The 19,679-nt window shown below is 41.2% G+C and overlaps 1 protein-coding gene across 1 annotated transcript in view; it reads right to left on the bottom strand.

Moving 5' to 3' along the window:
• The window catches only part of Mcc (MCC, WNT signaling pathway regulator), a 279,416-nt gene extending 260,186 nt beyond the window's left edge, over window positions 1-19,230 (bottom strand). Inside the window, exon 1 of the mRNA XM_026783515.1 lies at window positions 19,143-19,230. The gene's annotated coding sequence lies outside the window, so the exon portion shown is untranslated. The remainder of the gene's footprint in view (window positions 1-19,142) is intronic.
• Window positions 19,231-19,679: the final 449 nt, after the last annotated feature.

A 19,679-nucleotide genomic window follows, 5' to 3' on the forward strand; every position in this document is an offset into this window, starting at 1 on the left:
AAAAAAAAAAAAAAACAAGAACAAAAAGAAAAAAACCGAAAAATAACCTGAAATGCCCCTTGGGTTGGGAAGTAGGATGAAAAGGCAAACGCAAATACATGAAACTTTCATTTATACTTTTAGTTTTACATTATTTGCTTTGTCTAGATTGATGCCATACATATGATATCATGTGAATTAATGTGATATACTTGAATTTATCACATCAGACACCATGAATCAAGACAGAAAAATATGATGCATATGGAAAACCCCAGAAGGGACCAGGACAATACAGTTAAAGGTTATTTCTGGATATGGAGCAAAAGAAAAGTTAAAATAGAGCATAGAAATGACTTCGTATTATTAGTGTGCTATTTTGGGGTACTTTTTCAGTTTATGTCACTATAACAAAATATCTGTTCAGCCCTGCCTACCTGGTGAGAGCACAGAATGCCTCTGTTCCTTTGGTCTTGCCTCCAGTGTGTACGGGGCACCTCTTCAGTCTAGTTTTCTAGGCCTTTAGAATGGGTTTTTTCTTCATCTCCATTATATTTATGATACTTAGGTTTGGACTTTACATTTTGTCTCATGAGCATCTTGAAACACAGCTCAGACGTCTTACTAATTTACTTTTGTCATCTACTTTGTCTTCAGCTTCAGATATTATGTACTTTCCTTGATCTGTTCTATTGAGAAGTTTTCCACAGAGTTCTGATTTGACTTGGTTTGTCTTTTCATTCCCAATAATTCAGTTTGGTTTCCGCTGGTCTTCCTATCTCTTTATTGAATTCCCCTTTTATCTATTGCATCGACTTTCTTACTGAGAGTGGGAAGATGTGAAAACACTTATAAAGGCCAGCCCATCAGGGTACCGTCAGATGCTCAACAGAAACTTTAGAATCCAGAAAGGCTTGGAATTATGTTTTCCAAATTCAGAAAGACCTTTCTGGTTTTTGCCCTATTGTAGCCCAGATTTGGACTCTGTGATCACCAAAAATTGTTTGAACAAACTAGATTTTAATAAGATTAAGGCATAGACAAAGAGTCACATTACATGTGACCTGAGCCTCCTGCCCCCTGACACAAACCTACAGTGCCTTCTAAGCAAGGCACTCCCAAGCTCATTTTGGACACTTTTGCTTTCTGGAGGCACTCCAAAATCCTAGATTGGAGGCTTTTCTCTCCTTGCTCACCTGCTTGCATCTGCTTTCTCGATGTTTCTAGGACAGCAAATTCCATTTATCATAATAAAGGTGGGCTACCAAAAACTGAAATGGAAGACAAAGGGGCTGTTGACACTTTTTTTAAAGACTTTTCCTTGATATGACACATATCCTGACATCTACAAATATGAAATAAAATCTAATAGCTGACAAGTGACTGCTCTTTCCAAAATAAGAAGGATTGATGCCAGAATTTGAAGATTGTCAATTTTTTTTTTCTGCCTTTGTACTTGACAAGGCTTACATTCTGTTGTTGTATGTACATGTGTATGTGGGGGTGCATGCATATGTGCGCATACTAGTGTAGAGGCCAGAGGTCAATGTTGGGTATCCTCCTCAATTGTTCTTTACTATTTATCTATTTATCTCTGCTATATTACATCCTGACTGTAGTTACCGTCCCTCCTCTCCTCTCTTTCCTGCCCTCACACCTTTCTCTCCCTTATCCATTCCTCCTCCATTTCCCTTCAGAAAAGTGAAAACAAATACAGAAGCCCTCCCAGGGATATCAGCTAAACATGGCATACCATGTTGCAATAAGATTAGGTGCTTCTCCTTGAATTAAAATTGGATGAGCCAACCAAGTGGAAGGAAAAGGGTTCCAAGAGCAGGCCTAAGAGTCAAAGACAGCTCCTGGTCTCACTCTTAGGGGTCCCATAAGAAGACCAAGATACACAATCAGAATATATATGTAGGGGGCCTAGGTCAGACCCATGCAGGTTCCCTGGTTGTCAGTTCAGTCTATGAGTCCCCATTGACACAAAGATTCAACCAAGAAAGAGAATTACAGAGCAATTGCCTTCATGAACATTGATGTAAAAACATTTAATAAAACACTTGAAAACTAAATCGAAGAACACATAAAGAAATCATCAAATCATCCACCATCATTAAGAAGGTTTCATACCAGAGATGGGATGTAGTTTTTCTTTCAGTTTGTTTAGATGGTGTATTACATTGATAGATTTTCATATGTTGAACCATCCCTGCATCTTTGGGATGAAACCTACTAGATTATGGTAGATGGCCTTTTGATGTGTTCTTGGAATCAATTTATGAGTATTTTATTGCGCATTTTTCCATCAATGCTCATGAGGGAAATTGGTCTTTAATTCTCTTACTTTGTTGCTATTTGCAGATAATAGAATAGAATAAATAAGTGACCCCAAAAATTCTACCAGGGAACTCCTACAGTTGATAGATACTTTCAGTGAAGTGGTTGGATGTAAGATTAGCTCAAAAAATCTGTAGTCCTCCTATATACAAATGACAAACAGGTTGAGAAAGAAATCGGGAAACAACACACTCACAATAGTGACAAATAACATACAATATCTTGGTGAAGCTGTAACCAAGCAACTGAGAGACCTGTATAAAAAAACCACTTCAACCTTTGAAGAAAGAAATTGAAGATATCAGAAGACAGAAAGGTCTCCCATTCTCATGAAAGGGTAGGATTAACATAGTAAAAATGGCAATCTTACCAAAAGCAACCTACATCAAAATCCCAGCACAATTTTTTACCTTGAAAGAACAATGCTCAACTTCATACAGAAAACAAAAAAAACCCAAGATAGCCAAAACAGTCCTGTTCAATAAAGGAACTTCTGGAGAAATCACTATCCCTGATTTCAAGCTCTACTACAGAGCTATAGTAACAAAAACTGTATGGTATCAGCATAGAAACAGTGGATCAATGGAATCGAATTGAAGACCCAATTGTTAATCTGCATACCTATAGACTCCTGATTTTTGATAAGGAAGCCAGAATTACATCTTACTTTTAAAGTCAGGCTTTTCACTGAATCAGGATTGATTGTGGAGGCCCAAAAATGTGGGCCTATTTCCACCTTGTCTGAAGGTCAGAGATATGAAGTTGTTCAACATTGTTGACAACAAACCAGGGCTACACATCCTGACCTAGGGTATGGTTACTTGGTTCTTTTGACATTAAGATGGTCCATACAGTTGGATTCACTCCACCCTGACCAATAATCAGGATATTCAAGCATACTTCTTTTTGAAATAGGAGGTTTGACCTTAGGAGTAGCTACCTTCAGGATACTTGGTCTAGCTAGGGTGGGTTCCTTGCCCAAACAATAGAATGCTATGACTTGATGTCTCTCAGTACTAAAGCAAGTAACTGTCCTTTGTATCATGTTAAAGCTGTCTTTTGCCTTCTTCCCCCTGTTGTATTTGGGTATAAAAGTGTATGGAAAATTAAACATGGGGGATATCAGTATTCACTGGAACTCCCTTCCAGTATTATTCTATGTTCTGTCTTATTATTTCACTCATATCTTTGTACCCTTTACTAACTCTTCTAATCCCCATGCCCCTACCCTGGTAAGTGATATTTTTGTCAAAGCTGGTCTCCAACACTAGGTGACTTAGCTTGATTGGCTGGCCAACAAGTCCCAGGAATCTCACTGCCCCCAACTCCCCAACACTGGGATGACAGGTTACACCACTGTGCCTAGTTATTTTATATGGGTCCTAGGGAATAAATCTCTGGTCCTCATGTGTTGACAGAGATTTCTGTCCTGCCCAGTCCTGCAGTCATTCTTTCCCAAAGAATCACACAGAGATCTACATTAATTATAAACGGGTTGGCCTGTTAGCTCAGGCTTCTTATTAACCAATTCTTACACCTTAAATTAGCCCATTATTCTCATCTATGTTAGCCACGTGGCTTGATACTTTTTATCAGAGAGGCAGTCTCATCATGCTTCCTCTGTGTCTGGCTTCCTCTGCGACAGCTGTAAATTGAGCCTTCCTCTTCCCAGAATTCTCCTGTTCTGGCTGCCCCACCTATACTTCCTGCCTGGCTATTGGCCAATCAGCATTTTATTAAAATACAAGTAACAAATCTTTACAGGGTACAAGGCCATTGTCCCACAGCAGTCACACTTATGTGGCAAGTACTTGACTAACAGAACCATCTCCTCAGCCCCAATATGTTTACTTCTTGAACTCACATAAAGATAGCTCTCTGAATGAGTAGCACATTTTCTCTCCCTCAGGAAGAGAAAGTGACAACAAGCAAGTGATAGGAAGAGACAGGTTTGAAGAGGTGCTGGTCATGCATTAATTAAATGAAATGATTAAATATCTTACATGTACCGAATACATAACAAATATGACCAGTTACTCACGGGATTATAGTAGGGGCACCTGTTTTTCTGCTAAAATCTGTTTCTTAGAAATACTTTTGTCAGGATGGAGAGATGACTCAGCCATTAAAGGGTGGGCTCACAACCAAAAATAAAAGCAATACCTTTTTCCCTTTCCATAGCACAAGACTATACCTAAAAGATAAACGATAAGGAGACAAGTCTGGAGATAGGACTCTATTTCTCTGTGCCTAAAAAAGAACTCTACTGAGAAGATAAGATGAGGCCATCCTTTCTCATGAGAGACCCCTTTTCTCTCGGCTTTTAAAGCTACTTAAGAAAGCCTCTACCATTGCTGGCAATTAGACTGAAGCCTCTGTGTTCCAAATACATCTTTGATAGATGCCTCTAAGTGCATCAAAATTGCAGGTACATTTTTTCCCGGCATTTAATGCTAATCCTCCCTATCATCTATGGATAAATAATTACACAGTTGTGTCAGGAGGCCCCAGCATAAAAGCACCAAGGGATTCAATTATGCTGTAGTAACATTGTCTTATACAAAATCAGAAAAAAATGAAAATCTTGTTAGTATTGTGTGTGTGTGTGTGTGTGTGTGTGTGTGTGTGCGCGCGCGCGCGCGCGCATGCACGCACATGTCCATTTGTATGTTTGTGGGCAGTGAACCAAGGCTGTCTTTAGAAAAGTTGGAGCATCATTTGTACTCCTATAAAGGAGTATACAGGGTATGTGAGACACAGCACTGGTTCTGTAGGGCGGGTCAGGAGAAAGGGTGATTTCTTCCATAGTATTGCTGAAGCATCCTCTGTTATATAAATGAGTAGCTACAAGATCAAACCATGGGGTCTAATGAAGTTAGGTTCACATCTTTGTTGATCGCATCCCATGTAATCTCTCTAACCCTCAAGTTCCTCATCTTTACACGGATCATCAACTAGATATACATACTCATGGCATAAGGTTGTGAGAATTGAGGGAGATAGTTTGTATTGCTCTCGATTAGCTTGCACATTATATGATATAGAACAAGTGTCTATGAGCTATCAACAACATGGGAAGAAATACAGCAGGCAGGCAAATAGATGGAGCTAGAAAACATCATTTTAAGTTAGGTAACCCAGACACAGAAAGACAATTATCACATGTACTCCCTCATAAGTGGTTTTTAAACATAAAGCAAAAGAAAAAAAACAAAAACAAAAAAAAAAACACTCCACAAATCACAATCCCAGAGAACCTAGACAACAATGAGGATCCTAAAAGAGACATACATAGATCTAATCTACATGGGTAGTAGAAAAAGCCAAGATCTCCTGAGTAAATTGGGAGTATGGGGACCTTGGGAGAGGGTTGAAGAAAAGGGGAGAGGCAGGGAGGGGAGCAGAGAAAAATGTAGAGCTCAATAAAAATCAATAAAAAAAGAGAAAGAAATAGAGCAGGCAAACCTATCCCTGCATCACAGAACACAGGTTGCTACAAGGGTCCAGATGTTCTTCCTCCCACCTAGGCCTCTGGTTAGATGAGGCCAAAGAAGGTTTTCTCTCCTAGCTATTACTATGCATAAAATTACAGCAAACAAACCCATTAATGGGTTTGCATAAAACACACACACAGAAATCAAAACATCTGTATATTTAAAAAGTTACAATCCTTTAAGTTCATTCTACATATAACTTTTACAAACCCAGGAGCCAACACAATCGAAGTTCAGAGGGCTATTCCTTTCAAAGAAACCCTTCAATGATGAAACGTAAGTAAAAACAAAGGAAATCCTTGTTTAGCTTCCCGTGTCCAGCAGAGGCTGACTCATAAGTAATCCGTTGCTGTCCTAGCCATTCCCTGCTTTGCTCTTGAAATCTGTTATACCACCCCTTTGTCCTGAGACTACTCTCTCTCTCTCTGTGTAAACACGTGGGCTGGGAGTTTAACGGTCCCTAGCCACACCTTCCTTCCCTGCTTTTTTCTGTAGCAGCAGATCAGGCTTGTTCTGCCTCAGTAAGCTGCACTCCCTGCTACTTACAGTAGGACAGGAGTGGTGAAGTAGTGCGCAGAATCGTGACTCTCCTGGGTGATCGCGGAGAAGGGACAGGTCTGCCAACTCTCGGAAGCTCACAGAAACACAAGAAGACCTCGCTTTCTCCCCCCTCATTCTTAATCCACAAATATATTCTCAATACCAAAATGCAAAGATAGCAAACACTACAATGTTGAGAACGCATGCATCCTCTCGCCTCTCTATATTTTTTAAAGAAAAATATGCCATTAAGATGTTAACAATGACCAGTGTGTTGTTGATACATGCCTTTAATCTCAGCACTTTGGAGGCGAAGGTAGACAGAGCTCTGTGAGCTGGAGGCCCAGCCTGGTCTCTATATCAAGTTTCAGGCTAATCCGGATTACATAGTGAGACTTTAGCTTAAAAAAAAAAAAGAGCTAATACTATTCCCATGGTTAAAGATCCTCTGGGATAAGTTATTGGAAGAAGGATGGAGAAGAAACCACCACAGCAATGAGAGCCAGGATGCTGCCAAACTGCACTCTAGACACAAGCATCATTTGTTTTATGTGGAGGAAACTCCTTTTCCTCTGACCGACACAAAATGAAAGACAGAGAAATGCAAAGAGACCAGGGAACTATCCGGTGTCTAGACATAGGACCACTGCCCTCTAGTGTGTATTCAAACACTCAGTGTCCTTCAGTCAGAGATGGTTATTCCAAAGACAGGAAAGATGATGCTCTGTTGAGCTGCCCAGCAGGACGACTTCAAAACTAACGCACAGCATCATTAGAAGAAGGACATCGGGGGACTGCCCACCTCCTCACTAACTGTGGTGCTAACACTTCTATGAGGTCTTCAAAATGGACTTTAAAAATTAAAACCCTCAACACTTACTTGCTTATTTAGTTACTGTCAGTGTGTGCCCCATGGTGTGTGGGGAGGACAAATTGTAGGAGTTGGTTCTCTCCAACTGTATGGGTTCAGATATCAAACTCAGGTTGTCAGGCTTGGTGACAAGCACCCTTACTCTTTACACTTCTTTTTTTCCCCCACACTAATTTGCAAAAGGTAACAAATACTATATTTCATAACTAATGTGTGCCAGGATAGTGGTCATCACAAAACCTGCCCTAGTCTAGGTTCTTCTACTGCCTAAACAAACTTCAGTGAGGGGTTCAATCTGGGCCCCCATAATCCTGCTATTGAAATGGCAGGCTTAGACAGAGCCCCACCCTCACCCCCAAAGTCCCTGTTCTGAACCAGGTTGGGCAACGATCTATGGCCGTTGTACTTTCAGTTCCAAATGAGTGAGTTTATTGAGTATATGATAAAGGCCAGAGTAAAAGCATAACTAGTGAGTGGCAGGTAGGAGAAGTAGAGAGAGAGTAGAGCATCATCACATTGGGTGCCCAGCATTCTCAGCAGACATCCCACTGAGGCAGTCAACTGAAGATGGATCTTGATAGAGAGAGTGTTGGGCAAGCTCCCCTGGGGTGAAGCATCCAAGTAAAAGAACAAATAACAACATCCGGCAGAAGCCAATTAGGGAAGTTGAGGCAGTCAGTTGGAGTTCCTAATTGAGCTTTCTCTCCACAACTGAACTTCCCATGGCTGAACTTCCTGATTCTCATCCCCATAGTAGACACTTCTGTGTCATGAAAAAATTAACAGTGACCTCTTTAGAAAATGGCTTACCTCCTAGCCATCTTCAAAGACACAATGCCTTACTTTTGGACTGTTTGGATATTTTCTTCCTTCCCTGTCATAGAGTCAGAGGGTGCAGCCTGTCCCCAAACGAGGGCACTTGGAGGACACTTTGAGACAAATATGTTTGGGTCTGAAGTTGGGGGAGAGGCAATGGCACTTTCAGGGCCAGTTTCTTCTAAGTGAGTGCAAACAACATACAACAACTTACCAACAGAATATGTATCGCAGACTCTATTAGCTAAGGCAATTGTCTTCTTTCATGACTGGTATTTCTAAGTGAATTTTACACACAAAACAATTGAGTGTAATTTTTAATGGCATCCTCTAAAAAACTGGCTGGTAGGCATTATGAAAATCCTTACAGGTTACTTCAGTAACTTCCTGATTTCTGTCTTCAAAGGTTGCCCCATCATTATCTACTCAAAAACTTTATGATTTTTTTCCTAATAAGATAGGAAAACAGCAATAGCAACCATAATTGTTGATTGGGCCCTTTCTTTCACAAAGGATTATATTAAGCGCTTTCTGTGCATTGTTCAGTTTAATCCTCTTCATGATTAAGGGGAAAATATTATCACTCTTACATTTTCAGAACACAAGGTTTAGCCAAAAGAAGTCAAATTCATTTTCTGCAGTCTGCTGGAAACGTAGAATATATGTCATAGAAGCTCACCTCCTGGTTACTCATGGCAGCTCTTCTTTCAATTAATAGGAAATGTGAGAAGCAAGAAAAGCTGAGTTGCCAATAAAATTAAATTTAATTTTTCCTTCCTTCCTTCCTTACACACACACACACACACACACACACACACACACACACACACACACACACGGTTAGTAGCAGTAGACGTTACCTATCTGTGGTGCTAGCTAGTACCTTCCCTTGATGAAATACTGGTGATTCTGGGAGGTTTGGAGATCGGCTCTTGAGTCTTGGCCATAGACAGAGTTGTAAAATTGCGATTTTTCAAAATGTTCGTGGAAGTTTGAAATGTCTCCCCAAAGGAGTGGCACTATTTAGAGGTGTGGCCTTTTTGAAGTAGGTGTGGCCTTGTTGGAGGAAGTGTGTCACTGTGGAGGCGAGCTTTGAGGTCTCATATATGCTCAAGCCACCCCCAGTGAGACAGGCGATTTCCTGTTGCCGGTAAGTTAAGATGTAAAAACGATCAGTTCCTTCTGTAGCATCATGTCTGCCTGCATGGCGCTGCCTTGCTTCCAACCATGGCAATAATAATGGACTAAATCTCTGAACTGTAAGCCAGTCCCAGCTAAATGTTTCCCTTTATAAAAATTCCCATAGAGCCAAGTGGTGGTGGCGCACGCCTTTATTCCAAGCACTCGAGAAGCAAAGGAAGGCTGATCTCTGTGAGTTCGAGGCCAGCCTGGTCTACAAGAGCTAGTTCCAGGACAGGAACCAAAAAGCTACGGAGAAACCCTGTCTCGAAAATAAAAAAAAAAAAAAAAAATTCCCATAGTTGTGTTGTCTCTTTACAGCAATAGAAACCCTAACTGAGACAATATCACTGGCCCACAAGATCATATTTTGTGAGATTACATGTGGACTGAGGGAAGAATACATTCAAGGGCCAGTAAGATAGCTCAGAGTCTTGTTGCCAAGCCTAACAACCTGAGTTTGATCCCTGAGTCCACATGGAAGGAGAGAACCAACTCCCAAGATATCTAAGAGTCACTGCTCCCCAGAAACAGGAAATGGCCACACTGGTGTTCTGTGACAGCAAGGAATGGCTGCCCTCTGTGCATTTGTTGCCAGTCGAGGACAGCCATGTTCTCTTTACAGCCTGACTCGGGCCACCCTGTCACCTAGTTACTCCTTCATTTGTTACAAAGAAGAAACAAGTTGAGTCATGGCAAAGGGGATAAGGCCAAAACAAATTCAATTGGCTAACCAGAAACAGAGAACGTGTCCAGAAAAAATAGTCAGTGCCTGGACTTTAGATTTATGCAAATAATACACAGCACCAATCCTTCAAGAATATCCTTGTGTTCACAAATGCACCAAGAAAGGCCTTGGAAATCCCCCTCAGCCAAAGGAAGAAAAGAAACAACAGCAAAAAAAAGTAAAAAGGAAAAAAGAATGCTTTTTACTAACTTTAATATTCTTCCCTCAGAGTATTACAATGTTCACAGGATGTTAGAGCATAAAATGTCAAATTTATGCTTGCAATGTATTTCTTTTAAACCTAAAAGCATTTTTACTGGAGTTTGAGAGAAAACCAATAGGACAGGAAGCTGTAAATAAATCTAAGCCACGGCCAGGAAGAGGGAGTTGGGTAAGAGGAAGAGAGAAAGCCAGACTCTTTGAACCAGACGTGAAGGAAGAGGGCTGGGTTGGCACTGGAGATCTGGGGGTATGAAGGATAAGAGAGTATGAATCTGAGCAGAGAGATGGTAAGAGGATCTGTAGAGCATTTTAGAGCATAAATGTGCCCCTGAAGATTTAACTAATTCAATCAGAATGCAGAACTGAATGTACCTTAGTAAATCATGCCTGTACATTCACAAATGGGCACAAAGTATCCAAATAAGTAACTTCATTTCTCATGTGGCTGCTTTTGGAAAGTGGCAATGACTATATACTTAAACTTAATTTAAAAAGTTAAAATTATAAGTTGCAGACTTGGTTATCAAATAGATACTAGATTATTAGGATTTAAAATTCCTGCAGGACAAACTATTTGACACCCCAATCATTTCCAAGTCATTCATGATATACCAATACAATGCACATGAACATGCAAATTCACAGTTTGTATCCTTGTAAGCAGTGAACACTAGGTGCCGTGGGATAATGCTCTTGTACACTGTAAAGATTTGTCACTTGTATTGGTTTAATAAAATGCTGATTATCCAGTAGCCAGGCAGGAAGTATAGACAGATTAGGAAAATTCTGGAAAGAGAAAAGGCTGAGTGTACAGTCACCACCCAGATGCAGAAGAAGCAAGATGAAAATGCTGCACCGAGAAAAGGTACCAAGCCACATGGCTAAACATAGATAAGAATTATGGGCTAATTTAAGTTGTAAGATATCTAGTTAATAATAAGCCTGAGCTAGTAGGCCAAACAGGTTATAATTAACATAAGCCTCTGTGTGTTTATTTGGGACTCAGTGGCTGTGGTACTGTTCGGGACAGAAACTTCTGTCTACAGCGAGGTAAAACCAAGCTATCATCAGATGACTCTTCAGAGCTCAAGCACGACTTAGAAAGCAGTGCCCCCTGTTCTATTTATTTTATTTCAAATATGTTTAGCCCTTGATTATAGAACATCTAGGTAGCAGGTTCAAATTAAAGAGAAAATAGTAAAAACGAATGGTAACCCAAAAGCCCTCATTATCCTACAAGTGGAGTGGATAAAAGGGAGAAAAGGGAAAACAAACAAAAAAGCACATAAAGTTCATCAAATGCCTGAAGCAAAACTAGAGCCTCATCACAAGCGTTGGAAAGGTGTCTCTCACCCTGAAGTATGCAGATTCACAGTGCTCTCCAAAGTGACAGAAGCCTGGATGTTATATTAAGAAAAGCTCAGCTAATAATCGACTTATCAGTACTTAGAAGCATGTGATAGATTATTACAACACAGGTCTCGTTTGTTTATTTTTAAATATAAGATTTTTATTACTTGAGAATTTAAGATATGCCTATAATGTATTTTGATCATACTCCACCCAGATCCACTCCCCAAGTTCCTACTCCCTCTCAACTTTGTATCTGCTTTGTTTTTAATAACCCTCCAAGCTCAATTTGTTTTGCCCATATGCTCCTAGACGTCAGGCTATCCCCTGGAGCATGGTTGATTTTATTATCAGCAGAAAAGAAAAGGCTCCATAGGGTTTCTGACTGTTGGAGTCACAGAACATCAAAACTCACTAGGTCTCTCATTTGTTTAGTACAGCATGCTATGAAAATGCTTTTACTTTTTAATTATTTATTTTATGTGCATGGGTGTTTTGCCTGCACGTATTTCTGTGTAAGGGTGTCTGTCCCCTTGAACTGGAGTTACAGACAGTTGTGAATCACCCTATGGATGCTAGGAATTGAACCCAGGTCCTCTGGATGAGTGCTCTTAACTGCTGAACCATTTTCCTGCTTATTTTATTCTTAAGTATGTGTGTGTGCACACACGTACACGTGTGCACGCATACACACTCGTGTGCAGGCCCTTCTGAAGCAAGAACAGAATGTCAGATCCCCTTAAGCTAGAATTATAGGCAAATGTGAGCTGTTCAATAAGAGTGCTGGGAACTGAACTTGGGTCCTCTGCAAGAGCAGTGTGTTCTCTTAAGTGCTGAGCTATCTCTTCAGCCTCTGTTGGCTTTTACATTTATATAACTTCATCTGCACAACCTTGTTTTCTTCGTTAAGAAAATATAAATGCCTTTTGTTTAAAAAGTACAAAATGAAGTGTTAAAGTAGTAAACTTGCGCGATGAGATGGATCTAAAGGTGCTTTCTGACAAGCCTAAGAACCAAGGTTCAAGCCCTGGGACTCACATGGTGGAAAGAGAAAACTGACTCCAAAGTTACTCAAGGTTATATGTGTGCCTTGTCATGTTCATGTTCATACATGCATACACATGTAGAAATGCAGAAAAAATTAAAAGGAAGTAGACAAAATTGAAACCTAATTGTGCAAGGTGGAGGAAGACAGGCTTGGACAGCTAGGTAAGACTTAGCTTTTTTAATCTGCAAAGAAAAGAGGCTAACTGTGCTTTCCTGCGCTCTGAGCCATGATTTTAAAGAGTGGGGAAACACAAAGTGATAGTACTTCTTCATTGCTAGCTGCCGTGTCAGATAAATGACAGCTCAAAGCCAAATGCCTTTGTCGTTATGGAAGCAAATCCTACAACCATTTAGAAGCTTTCTAAACTTCTAAATGAAAGAAAATTTTCGAAGCTTCTAGATTGTTCCTTGGCCATGTTCTCAGAAGAAAACAAATCTCTATATTTATTCTTTGTTCATTTTGTATTGTCCTGATTCCCTAAAACTCTGAAGAATTGGTTGAAGCTATGCTGAGGAATTTCTTGTTTGCCGCTGAACAGTGCCCAGAAGAGGGTGCTGTGGCCACAACGCTGGGGTATGTCCTTTAGAGCAAAGGTTTCCAGATGTTAGCCCTAAAGTTGGCAACTCCTTAGTGATCAGAAGATCTTAAAATAACAGAAGGAGAAGTGAAAATTCCCCTGTGTTAGAAAAGATTCAAGGACATAAACAATTTTGTGAAGCCCATTTAAGTGAGAAAAGATGAGGAGAGGAATCATGGCTGTTACTTCCCATTGAACTGTTTCATTTGAACACTTCAGATCGTGTGCACGGTTTCTTTTAAAGAGCAGATTTGATTTATATCAATTAGTTCTATTATTAATAAAAATGCCAAAGCTAAGGTCATTTAAAATGATTGTACGGTTGAAAGAATGTGCCAAAAAATTTATATTTTGTTCAAGAATTTATCAGTGGTGTATCTATTAATCAAAGTGTTTATGTTTTATGCATCAGAGTGCTCCAGCGTGTCAATATTTAGAAGCTCTAACATTACTCTCTGAGTCATACGGATCTTCAGAGAAATGTTTTCAGACAACAGGCATTTTTCTTGTTGCAGTCTCTCTACCAAACTCTCACTGTTTTGTGTGCCTTTGCTTTACAAAGAGAGCTTGGGCTTTGCTGGCAGTTTTACCATCGTTCCATGGTGGCTCAGAATGAAGTCAGTTCAACTAAGCTGAAACCACCTTCCTGGAGCTTTCTTTCCTGTATGGCTCTGCCTGGTCGTAAATGAGGAATATCCCATGTGAAATCAGCAAGTTAGAGGTGAAGAAGTCATCCTTGACACCTTCTGAAAGTTAGGGTGGGACACGGTCTTAGTCTGTTTTGTACTGTGATCACAAGCTTGGTAACTTATATGAACAGACACTTATGAACTCATAGCTTTCAAGGCTGGGAAATCCAAAACCAAAGTGCCAGCATTTGACAATGGGTGTTTTGTTTGCAAGGGGTAGGCAAACTCTCATTTTATCGCTATCATCACCACCACTACCATCATCATCCTCCTCATCAATTTTCCTTTTTTTGTTGTTGCTGAAACAATGTCTCAAAATGTAGCCTTGGCTGGTCCGGAGCTTGCTATGTAGACCTAACTGGCCTGGAAATCCTAGATATCCACCTGCCTCTGTTTCCTGCACTCTGAGATTAAAGGAATACACTACCATGCTTGGCATTCTTACGCTTTCTTTATAATGACATCGATCCTGCTCACAAAAGTGTAAACCTTGGAGCCCAGCTACCTCTTAAAGCTCCTCCCTCTTAGTATGGTTATCATGGTGATCAAATTTCAGCATGAGTTTTGGAGAAAACATTCACACTAAATCAGGTACCAAGCCCAGTGGCAATTTACATGGATTGTTGCTAGTCGTCCACTTAACAACTTAGTATACCAGGCTTACACTACAGATCTACCAAATCTCTGCCTTCAGCTTTTCCAAGTCCTTGGCCGGCTTCTCCTGCGGGTCACAACTAACTTCTCCTGCAGGTCACCAGCAGCACCCAGACTGGTCAGAGTAAGAGTGTGAAGGAGACTGCAGAGTGGCCTTGCTCTCCTGTGTTCACCTGAAAGCCCCAGAATAGCTTAAAGCTGAACACCGAGCTGCAGAGTCAACAGACTGCGCCACAGCTCCTACATGTGTCTCTTCTGATTCATCACTTGTGCCCTAAATCACATGTGCCATCCTGTCTCTTCCGTACAAGTGTCTGCTTATTTACAGCATCATCTTGTTCTGTACTTGGCACCTGCTTTGGTTTGAATGTCTCCTTCAAACTTCCTGCTGAAACCCAATGGCCATTGTAACAATATTGAGAGGGTGGTGGTGGTGGTGGCAGGGGCTTAGAAAGTAAAATGCTTCTCAGTGGGTGATGTGGGGAGACCTATGTCCGTTATGGGTTTCTTCCTCTTGCCTCCAATCTACCCTTCTTTCTCCTGCTTCATCGTATGGAGGGGACTCTGTAAACACTGTTTCTCTGTTAACAGAGGAAGCTAAAAGACACGGAAGGAAGCCAGAAATCCCCAATCTGGCTGCGCTCTCCCAGACAGAGACAGGGCAGGACATCCAGCTTGCTCACTCCTGGAAAGATTTAGTGTTTTGCTGTTGCAGAAGGCTTTCTAGAGAATTTCACTGGCGTTCTGAAGTCACTTTCTTTGTGATGTTCATCAAGTCTTGCCGATGGAATCCAGCCAGTTGGGCCAATACTCTAGGGAGCTGGTGTCTATTTGTCATCCCTGGCATGAAGAACCACCAGGAACTTCTCTGTTGCCTGCAGGGTACCATCGCCCCTTCAGAGGTAGAATCAGCACTGGGTAATTTGATATACTTCTTCTAAATGTGTTTCTTGTCTGGGTACTCTGTCTCTGCCTGAGATGTGATTCTGCTCTTTCCCTGTGTTATGTGTGAACTTGCTGTAGTTTTCTTTACCCGCTGGTAGTAATACTGTGTTACTCATTAATATTGCTTCTATTAACTTTCCCCTGTGTGAATTACTATGTGCTTTCTGTCTCCTAGCTGGATGCTGACCAATGGCTTTTGCTTCTAGCTGTTTTGTTTTTAAACAGAACTTAATTTTATTAGTTCAAGATTTTGTTTTAGAAGGAATATAAATTACTTTTAATACGACTTTGTAAATAAAGAGACTGCCTGAGTGTGCCATTTCAAGAGGCTGTTTGCTTTCTTTGGCCACACACGAGGTCTGTTTCTCAAGCTGGGATCACGGATCCCTGTGAGGAGACTCAGAAGCAGTGCTCGCTATAATGAACCTCCTTAAACACAGGGTTTACACAATGACTACGATTTCTCATGTAACAAGAAGACTCCAAAGGTACATCAGAAATGGTGTGGACGTGGAAGGGAATGGAGAATTGAGAGCCCCAATCCCCTAACCCAGGGTTTAAGCACATAATTGAATTCAAGCCATATTTAACATTTTCTGGTTTTCACTCTGTGAGAAAATATGGCCATCCTAAGACTTCAGTGCCCATATTTGCATTTATGGTCAGGTTCTCACGAAGGAAGGCCGTATGTGAGCGTGTTCAGTTTTGTTTATTTATGTGGTCACATGTGTAGTTGCTAATCATTTGTGGACTTGAACCCTTTTTAATTATTCATTGCATTTCAATGACTAGATGCCATCACTTACCACAGGTATTTTTTCATAGGTTTTCATAGCCATAGACAAACAGAAAAGTCTATGAGCTGAAGCGCACTAACTACTGCTAAATGAGCTGAGTGTCTGGGGTTGTGTAACAGTTTCCTCTGAGGTAAAACCCTCCACCCTGAAGAAAAGGTCATTCAAACAAAATTTTCTAAAGGAGATGAAAGATTATCTAGCTAGGAAGCTAGTACATCGCAGGAAGTAAGTAATGCAAAAGCGTCAGGAAGTCCCTGAAACTGACCAGATTCTCTAGGCTCCTCTCCCCAAGCATATGTAAACTATTAGGACTGCTGAAAGACATTCTCAGACCAGCAGAGCTGCCTGGGAGATGCAGAAATCAGCCGAGTGACCCAGAAGAGACTCAGGCCGTCAGGGCTGCCTGAAAGAAACAGTCTTCAACCCGCTGAACTGTGTGCAGGCTGGACAGTGTAATGTAGGTTTCTGGTTTCTGTGATCTGCTACTCACACTGGTGTGGGATTTTGGTGATGAAACTGTTTTTGAATCATTTGTGCTCTTATAAGTAACCCCTCACTTATATCCCTATAAGTAACCCACATTAAATCCACTGGTTGGCTTTTGGTGGCATCCATTCTTTGATCTATTATCAGCATGAACCATTTGTTCACACATCTCTAGGAATGTGGGAAGGGCATCACACAAACCTTGTGTTTAAGGGAGCTGTTATCTAGCTAGTATCTGCCGAGGCCATCTCAAGCATCATCCACCCAGTGCTTGAGTAACCAGCAGGGAGGAAATATGTACGGAGACATATGAGAACGCTATGCCTTAATCCCTTTGATCCCCCAACTCAGAGGACCCAGCCAGATGAAACCTGGGGATTGTACCAACGTCTGCCAAGGAAAGATAGGACAGCAGGACTCCACTCAGGACCACAGATTCACTTCATGGTAGGAAGCTGACAGCTCCTAGAACTTCCCACAGTGGGTCTGCTGGACATCTGGGGCCATGAACCTTGAACCCTTCAGAGAAGATGCCAACCAAATATTGATCAATGTGTAATGCTGTTTTTTCCTGGCTTCTGTGCTGCTATGACACTGACTATCGTGAAAGCAGGGTCAGGGGCTGGTGACTGTAGCTCCATCGCCAGAGTGCTTGCTTAGTCCACATGCTGTACTGGTTTCAATTCTCAGCAATGCATACACCAGAAACGGTGGTCCATGCCAACAGTCTTAGAATTCAGGGGGTTGAGGCAGGAGGATTAAGAAGTAAAGGATGATCCTTGAGCTACAAAGATTGTTGGTGAGCTCCAAAGCTCAGCTGGTGTAGCATAAGGAAGGTCCAGTCTGCTGGAGAGGATATGTAACAGGCATACATAACGGTTATATATAATCCAGACTCGTGGCAGACATATTTACTGGCAATTTCCTGGTCTACTGAGCATACAGAAAGTAGGTACTATAGTTATAATTCTAGTCAAGCTGTGCAAAGTTGTCCTTGAAGGGTGGTCAATAAGGAACAATGCAATAACCATGGGTGATTGGACAGGCCTTGGGTGATGTAATCGTACCCAGGAAGAGTTTGCAATATAGGTGCTCTTAATATTTTAAAATTTAAAAGCATTTTAAGTGATAACAGTTCAGACTTACAGAAAAGTTACAAAGACAGGATAGAGAGTTCCATGACCAATTTCTCATTTATTAACATGTTATATTATTATATGATCCTTGTCACAGTTGATGAAGCAACACTGTTCATTCAGCTAGAACCCATATTTCCCCAGGTCTCTTTGGCTTTTTCTTATCCAGGATCCCACCAAGGGGATGGTGTTACATTTTAGGATGGTTGTAAGCAGGCGTTTTCCTTCCCAGACTTTCCTTGGTCTTAATAGGCTTAGCAGTTTTGACAAGAACTGGTCAGGAATCTTACAGAATGTCATTGGGGCTTGGGTGATTTTTCTTGGCATTTTAATTATTGCTAGAGATTTATGATTGTTAGCTTTTTCAAACATCTCCCTCCAAAATATATGAATAGAAGATATGTCATAACATGTGTTTATAAACCTGTAGTCTTTATCAAACAAACCATGAATCATACGTCCTGGCTGCAAACTTGCCATTTCCCCATTCAAACCTGAATTTCAAGAAGCCAGGTAGGGGGAGTGAAGGAGGGAGGGGAGCTGAAAGGGAGGGAAGAACTCCCACAGAGTGCAGATAGCAATCTCAGTCTGTAAACTGCAAGGTACTGAAAAGAGCCAGCCATCAGTCATACACCCTCATGTCCCATCTCTGACTAAAGGAAGCCAATAGTTCTTGACCCCAGACAGTCACTGCCATGGCTCATGTGAACAGAAAAGGGGAGCTTAAGTGACTGGGTAGCTCAGAAGCAGTATTTGCCCATGTGTGAGGCTGTGGTTCAGTCCTCAGCACCAATAAGAAAAAAAATAATAAAGCTAAACTAAATACGGCATAGATTAATGCTAAGTTTCCCCATAGTTCCCGCAGAAATAATCTCAAAGGTATAAACCAGAACATAATCAGACTTTCAGTGAATCTTTTTCTCTTTGCTTTTCAAAGGCATGAAGTCCAAATAGAAGGAAGTGTATTCTATAGCTTTGTAAACTCTGGTGCTCGGAGAGCGTTCTTGTTATATAAGAACTATCGTGGACTTCAGTAAATCAGACTGCACAGGCTACAGAGTTAGTCAAACACCCTTTAGAATTCTACGTTATTGTTAGCAGTGAGAACGAAGTTCCAAAGCCCTTTAGTGCTAGCGACTTTGGAATGCTCCACCATACTGGCCCCAAGGAAATGGTAAACTATTTAGTGCAATAAGAAAAGGCAATAACCAATATTCCCTTTGGAGCTCAAAATTAAAATATTGTTATTGGAATATAGACAGAAGACGGGTTCTGTGGACAGAGGTACTCACGGTGCGGGCCAGCTCAAGATAGCTTCCGCCTGTAGCGGTGCCAACATGCGGGGATTGTGTGAGAAGCTTGTGGAGGACAGCTGGCTGAGGCAAAGAGCTTCGGCCACACTCCAGCAGCTTCTGGAAGGGCAGCCGGCTCTGCAAGTCTGGGCTCTGGAGGTCCCTGGCAGCAGAATCATACTCCCAGTTGTCTCTGGCTGCTGACAAAGCACCTAGTCCTAGAGATGCGAGGAAAATAAAAGACATTTCTTTCATTAGTCTGTGGGTGGTCAGCAAGCAAGGATTCAAAGTCTCTGAGTCTTCCCTGTGCCAGCGTCCCCCGAATACATGTGGCTCCCAGGCTGCCTGCTAAGTACTTTTCCTTTCAAATTGACATGCAGGAAGTTTGGAGATAAAAGCAATTTCAAGTAAAGAATTTGGAAATAATGTCCAATGAATATGAACACCCTCTCCAACATGAAAACTTGGTGGGGGGAAAGAAAGAGACAGACAGAGAGCAGAAGAGAAGACAGAAGAAGGAGGGGGTAGGGAGGAAAA

This window comes from Microtus ochrogaster, chromosome 18, assembly GCF_000317375.1.
Source record: "Microtus ochrogaster isolate Prairie Vole_2 chromosome 18, MicOch1.0, whole genome shotgun sequence".
Taxonomy (NCBI): Eukaryota; Metazoa; Chordata; class Mammalia; order Rodentia; family Cricetidae; genus Microtus; species Microtus ochrogaster.